General features: G+C 44.6%; 1 pseudogene; it reads right to left on the reverse strand.

Annotated features, from left to right (window-relative positions):
* LOC139235502 (zinc finger protein 271-like) overlaps positions 1-14,116 on the reverse strand; it is a 31,820-nt pseudogene that overhangs the window by 6,168 nt on the left and 11,536 nt on the right.

Genomic DNA, 14,116 nt, shown 5'->3' on the forward strand with positions numbered 1-14,116 from the left:
ACTTTCAGAAGGCTTTTGACAAGATACTGCACAAGAGATTGTTGTGCAACGTCAAAGCACATGGTATTGGGGGTAATATACTGACGTGGATAGGGAACTGGTTGGCAGACAGGAAGCTGAGAGTCGGGATAAACGGGACCTTTTCAGAATGGCAGGCAGTGACTCGTGGAGTGCCGCAGGGCTCAGTGCTGGGACCCCAGCTCTTTACAATATACATCAATGATTTGGATGAAGGAATAGAGTGTAATCTCTCCAAATTTGCAGATGACACTAAACTGGGTGGCGGTGTGAGCTGTGAGGAGGGTGCTAAGAGGCTGCAGGGTGACTTGGACTGGTTAGGTGAGTGGGCAAATACATGGCAGATGCAGTATAATGTGGATAAATGTGAGGTTATCCATTTTGGGGGCAAAAACACGAAGACAGAATATTATCTGAATGGCGGCAGATTAGGAAAAGGGGAGGTGCAACGAGACCTGGGTGTCATGGTTCATCAGTCACTGAAAGTGGACACGCAGGTACAGCAGGCGGTGAAGAAGGCAAATGGTATGTTGGCCTTCATAGCTAGCAGGGAGGTCTTACTGCACTTGTATAGGGCCTTAGTGAGGCCTCACCTGGAATATTGAGTTCAGTTTTAGTCTCCTAGTCTGAGGAAGGACGTTCTTGCTATTGAGGGAGTGCAGCAAAGGTTAACCAGACTGATTCCAGGGATGGCAGGACTGACATATGAGGAGAGACTGGATCAACTGAGCCTTTATTCACTGGAGTTTAGAAGGATGAGAGGGGATCTCATAGAAACATATAAGATTCTGACTGGATTGGACAGGTTAGATGCGGGAAGAATGTTCCCGATGTTGGGGATGTCCAGAACAGGGGACACAGTCTTAGGATAAGGGGTAGGCGATTTAGGACTGAGATGAGGAGAAACTTCTTCACTCAGAGTTGTTAATCTGTGGAATTCCCTGCCGCAGAGAGTTGTTGAGGCCAGTTCGCTGGATATATTCAAGAGGGAATTAGATATGGCTCTTACGGTTAAGGGGATCAAAGGGTATGGAGAGAAAGCAGGAAAGGGGTACTGAAGGAATGATCAACCATGATCTTATTAAATGGCGGTGCAGGCTCGAAAGGCCGAATGGCCTACTCCTGCACCTATTTTTCTATGCTTCTGTGCTTCTATGCTTTTGAGGGTCTATACCTCGGTTTATCACAGATTCCAAAACTAACCCTTTTGAGGTCCTCTGCTTCCTCCTGGAGATCGCCTCTCACTTGGATCCATGTTTTGTTATGGAACCTGAGAGGTCTGGCCTCCTTATCTCCCACCTTCAGCTTGTAGCTGATCTGTACACAGCCATGGCCACCTTGTCCAGACAGAGACCGGCTGACTTTTTTTGTTTTTAGCCTCTCTACAAGCTTCCTTTGTTCAGTACTGAGTGGAGGCCGTGAAACTGACGACCATTCCAGCTGTAACGAAATCCTAATTTGGTCAGCATTCTCGCTACTGTTAATTCTAATGCCTCTGACAGGTAACAGTGTGTTTAACTCTATCCGGATTATTTCAAAGTCAGTTTCTCTATGGAGATTGTGTCACGGCCTTGATGGTTTAAAAAGTTCTCTCACTCTCCTGAGCCACATTAGCCATTTCATGTTGTGCTGTTGTCGATAACTGAGCATGCCTGAGACTCGTTCACACACACACGCAGCGGTATCCCAGTATCATGCCACATGGGACATCTGATCCAAGCCATTTGAGGTGATCTTATGTCTGAAGATCTTTGCTCATCTCCCTCTGCATGGTACCGATGTCTCGGGTAGTGGCCAGGCGATCAAATTCAGTTTTCTTATTGTTCAGTATAGGCAATGACACAAACATCTCAGAGAAATATTAGCAATTTCCTACACTTCCCTGACTTTAACAAGAATTTACATTAACAGCAGATTGTACCCAGGTGATTTATGACAATTCGCCCAGGAACAATGAGTGAAGAAACATTTCTATTTGGAGGTGTAACTTTCCTTTTTCCTCTTATATCCTCACTCATTTCCTCTCATTACATTTTATACAGTGTTCACCATTTCATTCATGAGCCCGGAGGAACTTTACTGTCGAATACAATATTATCATACTGTCTTTAAACATCGATCAAACATTCCCACTTGCTCCAAGTTTTGACCCAGTTTCTTTGTTTAATTTTATTTAACCGAACCTCTTCTTGGACCATTTATTCTCCAAAATATGCCAGAGAGCAATTCAGTCGACAACAAGAAGGATGTTAGTTACCTTTAGCATAACAGTCGCCCCCAAAAACTTATTTCTGAATACATAGTTTGGACAGAACCACAGAGACGGGACTTTTTCAAAAATAAAACTTAATTATCTCAATTTTCAGCTAAATTTTCCTTCCCATGTTTTTGACCAGCGACGCTCAGCAATATATATATATATATATATAATCAGTTTTAATTTCACAAACAAATTATGCCCAGACTTTGTCATTTTACAAAGAAGACAAAAGTAACAATCGCGTTTGGATGCAAATCATTTATCTTCCCCTTCGAGCAGTGTGACTTGGACAATAGGATTACATCGGATATACGACACAGAAACAGGCCATTCGGCCCAACCAGTCCATGCCAGCGTTTGTGCTCCACTCGAGCCTCCTCCCTTCTTTCCTCATCTAACTATATCCACATAACCCTCGATTCCCTTCTCCCTCATATACTTGTCTAGCCTCCCCTTAAATGTATCGATACTATTCGCTTCAACCACTCCCTGTGGCAGTGAGTTCCACATTCTCACCACTCTCTGGGTAGAGGTTTCTTCTGAATTCCCTACTTGATTTCTTGGTGACTATCTTATGTTGATGGCCTCTAATTATGCTGGTCCCCACAAGTGGAAACACTGTGTCTACTCAATCACAACCTTTCATCATTTTAAAGACATTAGCTCACCCCTCAGCCTTCTTTTTTCAAGAGAAAAGAGACCTTGCCTGTCCATCATTTCCCGATAGGTACACGCTCGCCTTTCTGGCATCTTCCTTGTAAATCTTCTCTGCACCCTCTCCAGTGCCTCCATATCCTTTTTATAATATGGTGACCAGAATTGCACACGCAAAGTCTAACCAAGGTTCGATACAAGTTTAGCATAACTTCACCACTTTTCCATTCTACAACAATTCAATTCTATAACAATCGATCCCAATAATTTAACTCAATACTTTAAATTCTTAAGTCCAACTTTGTCAGCATGCTGCGACATTCGATGTCTGCAGATAACTGGAGATAATTTTGTTTTAACTGCTGGATCTTTTGCTATGCCATCAACCTTTTATCCAACTGGAACTGGCATTGCCGAACATGGTCGTCTTTGGCTCCGGCATAGTCCAGAAACACGAGTCTGCATTTTCTTCAACATACATCAACAATATTCGAAGCACGTAAAACACTGGTCTTCCTGTGGCAAGCACAAACCACTAGTCTCTGAACTTTTCTTATTCGAACATAATATTTCTAATCTAAACATTCTATGATGAAAATATCCACGGCCAGTTGGTTGCAAATACCAACTGCTGCTCAGTGAAATCTCTCTCTAATGATAACAACCACATTTTTCCCGATATGGAATGAACTAAACATGAACACCTTTCAGAAGCTGAATTAACCGAGTTCCTTATACCAACACCCCTCTCATCTTCCATTCACTTCAACTGAAAGGAAAACGCCAGATTTTAACAGTCGGGATTTGAAAGATATTTACAACAGATGCTAGATATTCTTAGAGTTAGCATTGTTCTCTATTCTGTCTACTCGAGGAGTTTGATAACAGATTTCTCCTGTGAATGTAGAGCTGGAATATTGGACCGGGATATATTTACTTGTTCATCTTGTTGACTCAAAACCGTTGCCAATTATTTCATGTGATCTGTATTTTCTTAAATACATTTCCTGAATAAATTCAAATTTAAATTGAACCCAGGTTTGCAGGCGTGATGCTCCATTCACACATCGAAGGTGAGAGAGATGCTGTGGGACACACTAAGTCCAGTATCTGAAAGTGATTCACAGACTGGGTTTTGTGTTCAGGGCTCCCAGAAATGTTACCGACACCTTCCCACAATACCAAGGTTAGGAGAGGCACTCTGGAAGGTAAGGGGAACTGGCATTTGTCCACGAGAGTAACCGAAGGTATGAGAACTGAAATAATCCAGAGTTCTAATGGAGAAAAGGCCCCAAAATAACAGGACATCAATTAGTCTCCTCTTATCTTGGAACATTAAATGTCGACACACTCTGTTATTGAAACATCAACTATTATATTCCAGCCCAGTTATAGGGACTATTATCATCAGAAACAAACTTCAACTGTCGTAATGGACACGATTCAGTCGGGATGTGATAACAGCAGCAATGATAGCAGAATCCAACCACTGCAGTCACTTGTGAACTCGCTGGTGTGTCAGCAGGCGGGATGACACAGTGAATCCCTTCCCACACTCCGAGCAGGTGAACGGCCTCTCCCCAGTGTGAACTCGCTGGTGTTTCACCAGGCTGGATGACTGAGTGAATCGCTTCCCACACACGGGGCAGTTGAACGGCCTCTCCCCTGTGTGAATGTGTTGATGAACTTGCAGCGCAGACGGGTAGCTGAATCCCTTCCCACAGTCCCCACATTTCCACGGTTTCTCCGTGGTACGGGTGTGCTTCCGTCTCTCCAGGTTGGACGATCAGTTGAAGCCTCCTCCACACACAACACGTTTACAGTTTCTCCCCGCTGTGAATGATGCGATGGTTTTTCAGGCTGTGTAACTGGTTAAAGTTCTTTCCACAATCAGAGCACTGAAACACTCTCACTCGGGTGTGTGTGTCTCAGTGCTTTTTCAGTCACACTGATGTTTGTAATCTTTCCCCACAGACAGAATAAACAAACATTTCTCCTTCCACATTCAAAGGCCGATGATATTCAAGTCCTGATGAATCGAGTGACTCTATCTGATCTTGACGTGACGTTTAGTTTGAGTTTCCCTCCTTCAAATCCTCCCCTTCTAACACACTGCAAAAGGAGTTTACAAAAGTCGTCACTGTAAGTACAGGATCGAAATTCAGAAGAGACAATTCTAGTTTCTATGGAACATTCTTTCCTTCTGCTGTGTGGTTTTATATATTGACTTAATAAAAATAATAAAGAGGGAGAAGATAGATTGAGAGTAAACTGGCAAGAAATATAAATACAATCAGAGCTTCTACAGATATATAAAAAGGAAGAGGTAGCTAAAATAAACGTTGGTCCCTGAGAGGATTAAACGGGGAAATGGCAGAGACTTTAAACAAATATTTTGTATGGTCTTCACGGTGGAAGACAGTAAAAGCATCCCAATAATAATAGATAATCAAGGGGTCACAGGGAACTTAAAACAATCACTATCACTGGAGAAAAAGTACGAGACAAACTATTGGGACTAAAGGTGGACGTCCCCTGGACCTGATGGCCTGCATCCTGGGGTCTTAAAAGAAGTGGCTGCAGAGAAAGTGGATGGATTGGTTGTAATCTACTAAAATTCCCTGGATTCTGGCAAGGTCCCAGTGGATTGGAAAACCTCAAATGCAACACCCCTATTCAACAAGGGAGGGAGGGAGACAGAAAGCAGGAAACTATAGAGCAGTTAGCCTCACATCTATCATTGGGAAAATGCTGGAGACCATTATTAAGGAAATATTAGTAGGACATTTAGAAAATCATAATAGTCAAGCAGAGACAGCATGGTTTTATGAAAGGGAAATCACGTTTGAAAAATTTGCTGGAGTTCTTTGAGGATGGATGAAGAGGAACCAGTAGCAGTTGTGTATTTGCATTTCCAGAAGGCATTCGATAAGGTGCCAGATAAAAGGTTACTGCACAATATAAGAGCTCCCAGAATTGGGGGTAATATATTAGCACAGATGTAGGATTGGCGAACTAACAGAAAACACAGAGTCGGGATAAATGGGTCATTTTCAGGTTGGCAAACTGTAACTAGTGGGGTGCCACAGGGATCAGTGCTGGGGCCTCAACTATTTACAATCTATATTAATGACTTGGATGAAGGGACGGAGTGCACTGCAGCCAAATATGCTGCTGATACAAAGATAGGTGGGAAAGCAAGTTGTGAGGAGGACACAATGAATCTGCAAAGGGTTATGGACAGGCTCAGTGAGTGGGTAAAAATTTGGCAGATGGAGTATAATGTGGGAAAATGTGAGGTTATGCACTTTGGTAGTGAGAATAAAAAAGCAAATTATTATTTAAATAGCGACTGCAAAATGCTGCGGTACAGAGGGATCTGGGGGTCCTTGTGCGTGAAACACAAAAGGTTAGCATGCAGGTACAGCAAGTAATCAGGAAGGCAAATGGAATGTTGGCCTTTATTGAAGGGGAATGGAGTATAAAAGTAGAGAAGTCTTGCTACAATTGTACAGGGTGTTCGTGAGACCACACCTGGAGTACTGCGTACAGTTTTGGTCTCCTTATTTAAGGAGGGATATACTTGCATTGGAGGCAGTTCACAGAAGGTTCACGAGGTTGATTCCTGAGATGAGGTGGTTGTCTGATGAAGTAAGATTGAGCAGGTTAGGCCTGTACTCATTGCAGTTTCGAAGAATGAGTGGTGATCTTATTGAAACGTGTAAGATTCTGAGGGAGCTTGACAGGGTAGATGCAGAGAGGATGTTTCCCCTCGTGTGGGGAATCTAGAACTAGGATGCATAGATTCAGAATAAGGGGTCGCCCATTTAAAACGGAGATGCGGAGGAATTTCTTCTCTGAGGGTCGTGAATCTTTGGAATTCTCTACCCCAGAGAGCTGTAGAGGCTGAGTCAGTCAATATATTTAAAAGGGAGATAGACAGATTTTTGAATTATAGGGGAGCCAAGAGTTATGGGGAGCAGGAAGGAAAGTGGAGTTGAAGTCAAGATCAGATCAGCCATGATTTTATTGAATGGCAGAGCAGGCTCGAGGGATCAAATGGCCTCCTCCTGCTCCTATTTCATATTGTTAATCTGTGAACCTTGACCTGAAGCTTCCAAAATGTTACTGATTTTGAGGAATAGACAAAATATCTAAGCATTGATAAATGCATCATCAAACATTTCCAACTGAGCTAACCTGCTCTAACTATGTCAGTATTTGTGTCAGCTGTGACTCAGTGGGTAACATACTTGCCTCTGGGTCACAAGGTTGTGGGTTGCTGTCGCACTCCAGAGACATGAACACAAAACTCTCGGCTGATGCTCCAGTGCAGTGCTGAGGGACTGCTGTACTGGCGGAGGTGCTGTCTTTTGGATAAGATGTTAAACCGAGACCCCGTCTGCTCCCTCAGGTGGATGTAAAAGGTCCCATTGCACTATTTCAAGCAGTACAGGGGAGTTATCCCTGATGTACTGGCCAATATTTTCCCTTAACATCAGTAAAGCAGATTATCTGGTCATTATCACAATGTAAATTGGTTGCTGCGTTTCCTACATTACGATAGTAACTACACTTCAAAAATAACTTAATTGACTGTAAAGCGCTTTGGGGCATCTGGTGGTGGTGAAAGGTGCGAAATAAATGCAAGTCTTTTTATTTTCTATGTGTCTTTTATTACTCTCCCTTCTCCCATTGTGCCTCCTTTTGTCTGCTGTCAATTCCCCACCTCCTCTTCCCCATCCAACTTTACAGTTCATTTCTTGTGTACATGGTCTCTCTCTCTCTCTCCTTTCCCTCACTCTATCGCTCCCTATAAGCTGTCCATCTGCCACATCTCCCAGTTCTGATCAAATGCTCTCCCTGACCCATCACCATTTCTCCTTCCTTTATAGACAACAATAACTTTCATTTATATAGCACCTTTAAGAACATAAGCGTTATGAGCAGAAGTAGGCGATACGGCCCCTCGAGCCTGCTCCACCATTCAATAACATCATGGCTGATCATCAACCTCAACTCCACTTTCCCGCCCGATCTCCATATCCCTCGATTCCCCAAACACCAAAAATATATCTATCTCAGCCGTGACATAACTCTGTAAAATGGCCCCTGGTGCTTCACAGGAGCATTATCAGATAGAATTTGACACCGAGGGTCAAAGAGGCACATTTTAAAGAGGGTTAAAAAGGAAAAGAGTGGCTCAAGTAAATGTTGGTCCCCTGGAGGATGAGACTGGGGAATTAATAATGGAGAACAGGGAAATGGCAGAGACGTTGAACAAATATTTTGTATCGGTCTTCACGGTAGAAGAAACTAAAAACATCCCAATAGTGGATAATCAAGGGGCTATAGGTAGGGAGGAACTTAATACAATCACTATCACTAATCAAGTGGTACTAGGTAAAATAATGGGACTAAAGGTGGACAAGTCCCCTGGACCTGATGCCTTACATCCCAGGGTCTTAAGAGAAATGGCTGCAGAGATAGTGGATGCATTGGTTTTAATCTACCAAAATTCCCTGGATTCTGGGGCGGTCCCAGCAGATTGGAAAACCACAAATAACGCCCCTATTTAAAAAAGGAGGCAGACAAAAAGCAGTAAACTACAGAGCAGTTTGCCTAACATCTGTCGTTGGGAAAATGTTGGAGTCCATTATTAAGGAAGCAGTAATGGGACATTTGGAAAAGCATGATTCAATCAAGCAGAGTCAGCACGGTTTTATGAAAGGGAAATCATGTTTGACAAATTCACTGGAGTTCTTTGAGGATGTAACAAGCAGAGTGGATCAGGGGGAACCAGTGGATGTGGTGTATTTGGATTTCCAGAAGGCATTCGATAAGGTGCCACATAACAGGTTACTACACAAGATAAAAGCTCACTGGGTTGGGGGTAATATATTAGAATGGATAGAGAATTGGCGAACTAACAGAAAACAGAGTCGGGATAAATGGGTCTTTTTCCAGTTGGCAAACAGTGACTAGAGGGGTGCCGCAGGGATCGGTGCTGGGTCCTCAACTATTAACAATTTATATTAATGACATGGATGAAGGGACAGTGTGTAATGTAGCCAAGTTTGCTGATGATACAAAGATGGGTGGGAAAGCAAATTGTGAGGAGGACACAAAAAATCTGCAAAGGCTCAGTGAGTGGGCAAATATTTGGCAGATGGAGTATAATGTGAGAAACTGTGAGATTATCCACGTTGGCAGAAATAATAGAAAAACAAATTATAATTTAAATGGAGAAAAATTGCAAAGTGCTGCAGTACAGAGAGACCTGGGGGTCCTTGTGCATGAAACACAAAAAGTTAGCATGTAGGTACAGCAAGTAATCAGGAAGGCAAATGGAATGTTGGCCTTTATTGCAAGGGGGATAGAGTATAAAAGCAGAGAAGTCCTGCTACACCTGTACAGGGTATTGGTGAGGCCACACCTGGAGTACTGTGTACAGTTTTAGTATCCTTATTTAAGGAGGGATATACTTGCATTGGAGGCTGTCAGAGAAAGTTCACTAGGTTGATTCCGGATATGAGGGGGCTGTCTTATGAAGATAGGTTGAATAGGTTGGGCTTATACTCATTGGAGTTCAGAAGAATGAGAGGTGATCTTATTGAAACATATAAGATAATGAGGGGGCTCGATAAGGTGGATGCAGAGAGGATATTTGCATCCACTCATAGGGGAAACTAAAACTAGAGGACACAGTCTTAGAATAAGGGGCCGCCCATTTAGAACTGAGATGGGGAGAAATTTCTTCTCTCAGAGGGTTGTAAATCTGTGGAATTCTCTGCCCCAGAGAGCTGTGGAGGCTGTGTCATTGAATATATTTAAGGTGGAGATAGACAGATTTTTGAACAATAAGGGAGTAAAGGGTTATGGGGAGTGGAAAGGGAAGTGGAGCTGAGTCCATGATCAGATGAGCCATGATCTTATTGAATGGTGGAGCAGGCTCGAGGGGCCAAATGGCCGACTCCTGCTCCTATTTCTTATGTTCTTAGGGTCTTAAAGGAGGAGGGAGAGGTTTAGGGAGGGAATTCTTGAGCTTCGGGCCTAGGCAGCTGAAGGCATGGCCACCAATGGTGGTGTGATTAAAACCAGGAATGCGAGGGAGGCCAGAGATCCTGGAGGGTTGTAGGGCTGGAGGAGGTTACAGAGGTAGGGAGGGGCGAGGCCACGGAGGAATTTGAAAACAAGGATGAGAATTTTAAAATTGAGCTTCGTGCCCAGTCACCATTTCACCTTTCTTTACGGACGCTCCCTGACCACTCTCCATTTCTCCTTCCTTTACAGACGCTGCCTGACCACTCTCCATTTCTCCTTCCTTTACAGACGCTCCCTGACCATTCTCCATTTCTCCTTCCTTCACAGACGCTCCCTGACCATTCTCCATTTCTCCTTCCTTTACAGACGCTCCCTGACCACTCTCCATTTCTCCTTCCTTTACAGACGCTCCCTGACCACTCTCCATTTCTCCTTCCTTTACAGACGCTCCCTGACCACTCTCCATTTCTCCTTCCTTTACAGACGCTCCCTGACCACTCTCCATTTCTCCTTCCTTTACAGACGCTCCCTGACCACTCTCCATTTCTCCTTCCTTTACAGACGCTCCCTGACCACTCTCCATTTCTGCTACATTTTTTGAAATATTTAAAGAGTTTAATAAATCTTTGAAGGTCACAGGACAGGTTAACAAAGCTGTTCATAAAGCGTAAAGTATCCTGGCTTTATAAATCGAGGCACAGAGTACTAAAGCCGGGAAGTTATGCTAAAGCTATATAAAACACTAGCTCGACCCCAGCTGCAGGATTGGGTCCAATTCTGGGCACACTTCAGGAAGGACACAAAGGCTTTGGAGAGGGGGCAGAAGAGATTTACTGGAATTGTGCCAGGGATGAGTAAGTTCATTTATAGGAGACTGGAGAAGCTGGGATTGTTCTCCTTGGAACAGAGAAGGTAAAGACGAGATTTGATAGAGGTGTTAAAAATCATGAAGATGAGATAGAATAAATAGAGACATTGTTTCTATCGGCTGATAACCAGAGGGCACAGATTTGAGGCGATTGGCAAAAACAGAGATCACATGAGGAAAACCATTTTCACAGAAGGAGTGGTTAGGGTTTGGAATGCACTGCCTGACGGAGCGGTGGAGACAGAGTCAATAGTAGCCTTCAAAAGTGAATTGGACAAACACTTGAAGCAGAACGATATTGCAGGGATTTGGGGGAAGTGGGATAACCGGATTGCTCCCCGAAAGTATCGGCGCAGACTCGATGGGCCGAATGGCCCCCATCTTTGCTGTAATATTCTGTGATTCTAGAATTCTTTACAGATGCTCCCTGCTCAGTCACCATTGCTCCTTCATTTACAGACGCTCCCTGGTCCATTACTCGTTCTCGTTGATTTACAGATGCTCCCTGAGAGTTTGACGCAGACACAGTGCGAGCAGAGCCGGGACCCGGCTGGCAGGAGGAGAATGTTCCCTGGTTTATATCCCCGCCCCACCCCACCCCACCCCACCCCGGTGTGGGGAGAATATTCCCCGGTTTATATCCCCCGCCCCCGGTGTGGGGAGAATGTTCCCCGGTTTATATCCCCCCCCCCCGGTGTGGGGAGAATGTTCCCCGGTTTATATCCCCACCCCGGTGTGGGGAGAATATTCCCCGGTTTATATCCCCCCCCGGTGTGGGGAGAATATTCCCCGGTTTATATCCCCCCCGGTGTGGGGAGAATGTTCCCCGGTTTATATCCCCCGCCCCCGGTGTGGGGAGAATATTCCCCGGTTTATATCCTCCCCCCGGTGTGGGGAGAATGTTCCCCGGTTTATATCCCCACCCCGGTGTGGGGAGAATATTCCCCGGTTTATATCCCCCCCCCCCGGTGTGGGGAGAATGTTCCCCGGTTTATATCCCCCCGCCCCCGGTGTGGGGAGAATGTTCCCCGGTTTATATCCCCCCCGGTGTGGGGAGAATGTTCCCCGGTTTATATCTGGGCCCGGGGCTGCACTCGGTGTTGTTGTCCCCAGCGTTTCTTTAACCCGCTCCCTGGAGCTCGCTCACCTCCTGCGTCAGCGTCTGCCACCGCCGCCTGCACATGCTCAGCTCACACTGCCCGGGTGATTGACGGCAGCTCCCCACCAATAGGAAGAGTGGGGCGGGGCTGGAGGACCGGATGGGCGGTTGGTCCTCCAACCAATTGGAGTGTGTGAGGGGCGGGGCTCCCGACAGGCTGTAACTAGTGGGGTGCAGCAAGGATCAGTGCTGGGGCCTCAGCTATTTACAATCTATATTAATGACCTAGATAAAGGGACCCAGTGTAATATTTGCTGACGATACAAAGCTCTGTGAGACAGTAAGCTGTGAGCAGAACACAAGAGTGCAAAGATATATAGACAGACGATGTGAATGGGCAGTAAGGTGGCAGATTGAGTACAATGTCAGGAAATGTGAGGTTATTCACTTTGGTAGGAAGAATAGAAAAACAGTATATCTTTTAAATGGTGAGAAACTTTAAATGTTGGTGTTGAGAGAGATTTGGGTGTCCTTGTGCAAGAAACACAGAAAGCGAGCATGCAGGTACAGCAAGCAGTAAGGGGGTGGAGTATAAGAGTAAGGATCTATTGCTACAATTGTACAGGGCCTTGGTGAGACCACACCTGGAGTACTGGGCAGTTTCGGTCTCCTTATATAATGAAAGATATACTTGCCTTGGAGATGGTGCAATAGAGGTTCACAAGATTGATTCCAGGGAGGAGAGAGCTGTCTTACGATGAGAGATTGTCTAGAATGGACCTATACTCTCTGGAGTTTGGAAGAATGAGAGGTGATCTCATTGAAACATACATGATTCTGAAGCGTATTGACAGGGTAGATGCTGAGAGCTCAATTCCCCCGGGCTGGAGTGACTAGAACTCGGGGGCTCAAGATAAGGGGGAGGCCATTTAAGACAGAGATGAGAAATTTCTTCACTCAGAGGGTTGTGAATCTTTGGAATTCTCTGCCCCAGAGGGCTGTGGATGCTCAGTCTATTCAAGGCTGAGATAGTTAGATTTTTGGTCTCTCGGGGAATCAAGGGATGTGGAGATCAGGTGGGAAAGTGGAGTTGAAGGCGATGATGTTATTGAATGGTGGAGCAGGCTCGAGGGGCCGTATGATCTACTCCTTCTCCTATCTCTGATATTCTAATATTGACATCTAAGGGGCTCTAGATTTATTAGTCCCACCCTTTATCTTAAGGGAACATACTTGCTCTGAACCCTCGCTATCTCCTCCTTGAATGCCTCCCACTGCTCTGACACTATTTTACCTTCAAGTAGCTGTTTCCAGTCCACTTTGGTTAAATCACATCTCTACTTAGTTAAAATTAGCTTTACCCCAATTGAGAACTTTTATTCCTGGTCCATCTTTGTCCTTTTCCATAACTACTCTAAATCTAACTGAATTATGATCACCAGCATCAAAATACTCTCCCACTGATACCCCTTCCACCTGCCCAAGCTTCATTCATGAAACCGAAGTCCAGAACCACCCCCTCTCTTGTTGGGCTTGCTACGTAATGGCTAAAAAAGTTCTCCTGAATGCATTTTAAGAATTCTGCTCCTTCTATATCTTTCATACTAATTCTATCCCAGTTAATATTTGGGTAGTGAAATCCCCGACTATTACTGCCCTATTATTTTTGCATGTAGCAGAAATTTGCCGACATATTTGCTCTTCTGTCTCCCTCTGACTGTTTGGGGGTCTATAGTACATCCCCAGCAGTGTGATCGCCCCTTTTTTGTTCTTCACTTCTCCCATGTGGCCTCATTTGATGATCCTTCGAACATATCATCCCTCTCCACAGCTGGAATTGTTTCTTTAATCAACACTGCGACGCGCTCTCCTTTTTTTATCCCTGTCTCTGTCTCGTCTTAAAACCCAGTAATCAGGAATGTTGAGCTGCCATTCCTGCAGTTCTTTTAGCCGTGTTTCACGAATAGTTACAATATCATACCCCCACATGTCTGTCTGTGCCCTCAGCTTATCTGCCTTAATCCCTAGACTCCTTGCACTGGCATTGAAGTATTTCTCGATTGATTCCTGTGATGAGAGGACTGTCTTATGATGACAGTTTGTGTAGAATGGGCCTATACTCTCTGGAGTTCAGACGAATGAGAGGTGATCTCATTAAAATACACTGGCACTG

The sequence above is a fragment of the Pristiophorus japonicus genome, chromosome 23 (genome assembly GCF_044704955.1).
Source record: "Pristiophorus japonicus isolate sPriJap1 chromosome 23, sPriJap1.hap1, whole genome shotgun sequence".
NCBI lineage: Eukaryota > Metazoa > Chordata > Chondrichthyes > Pristiophoridae > Pristiophorus > Pristiophorus japonicus.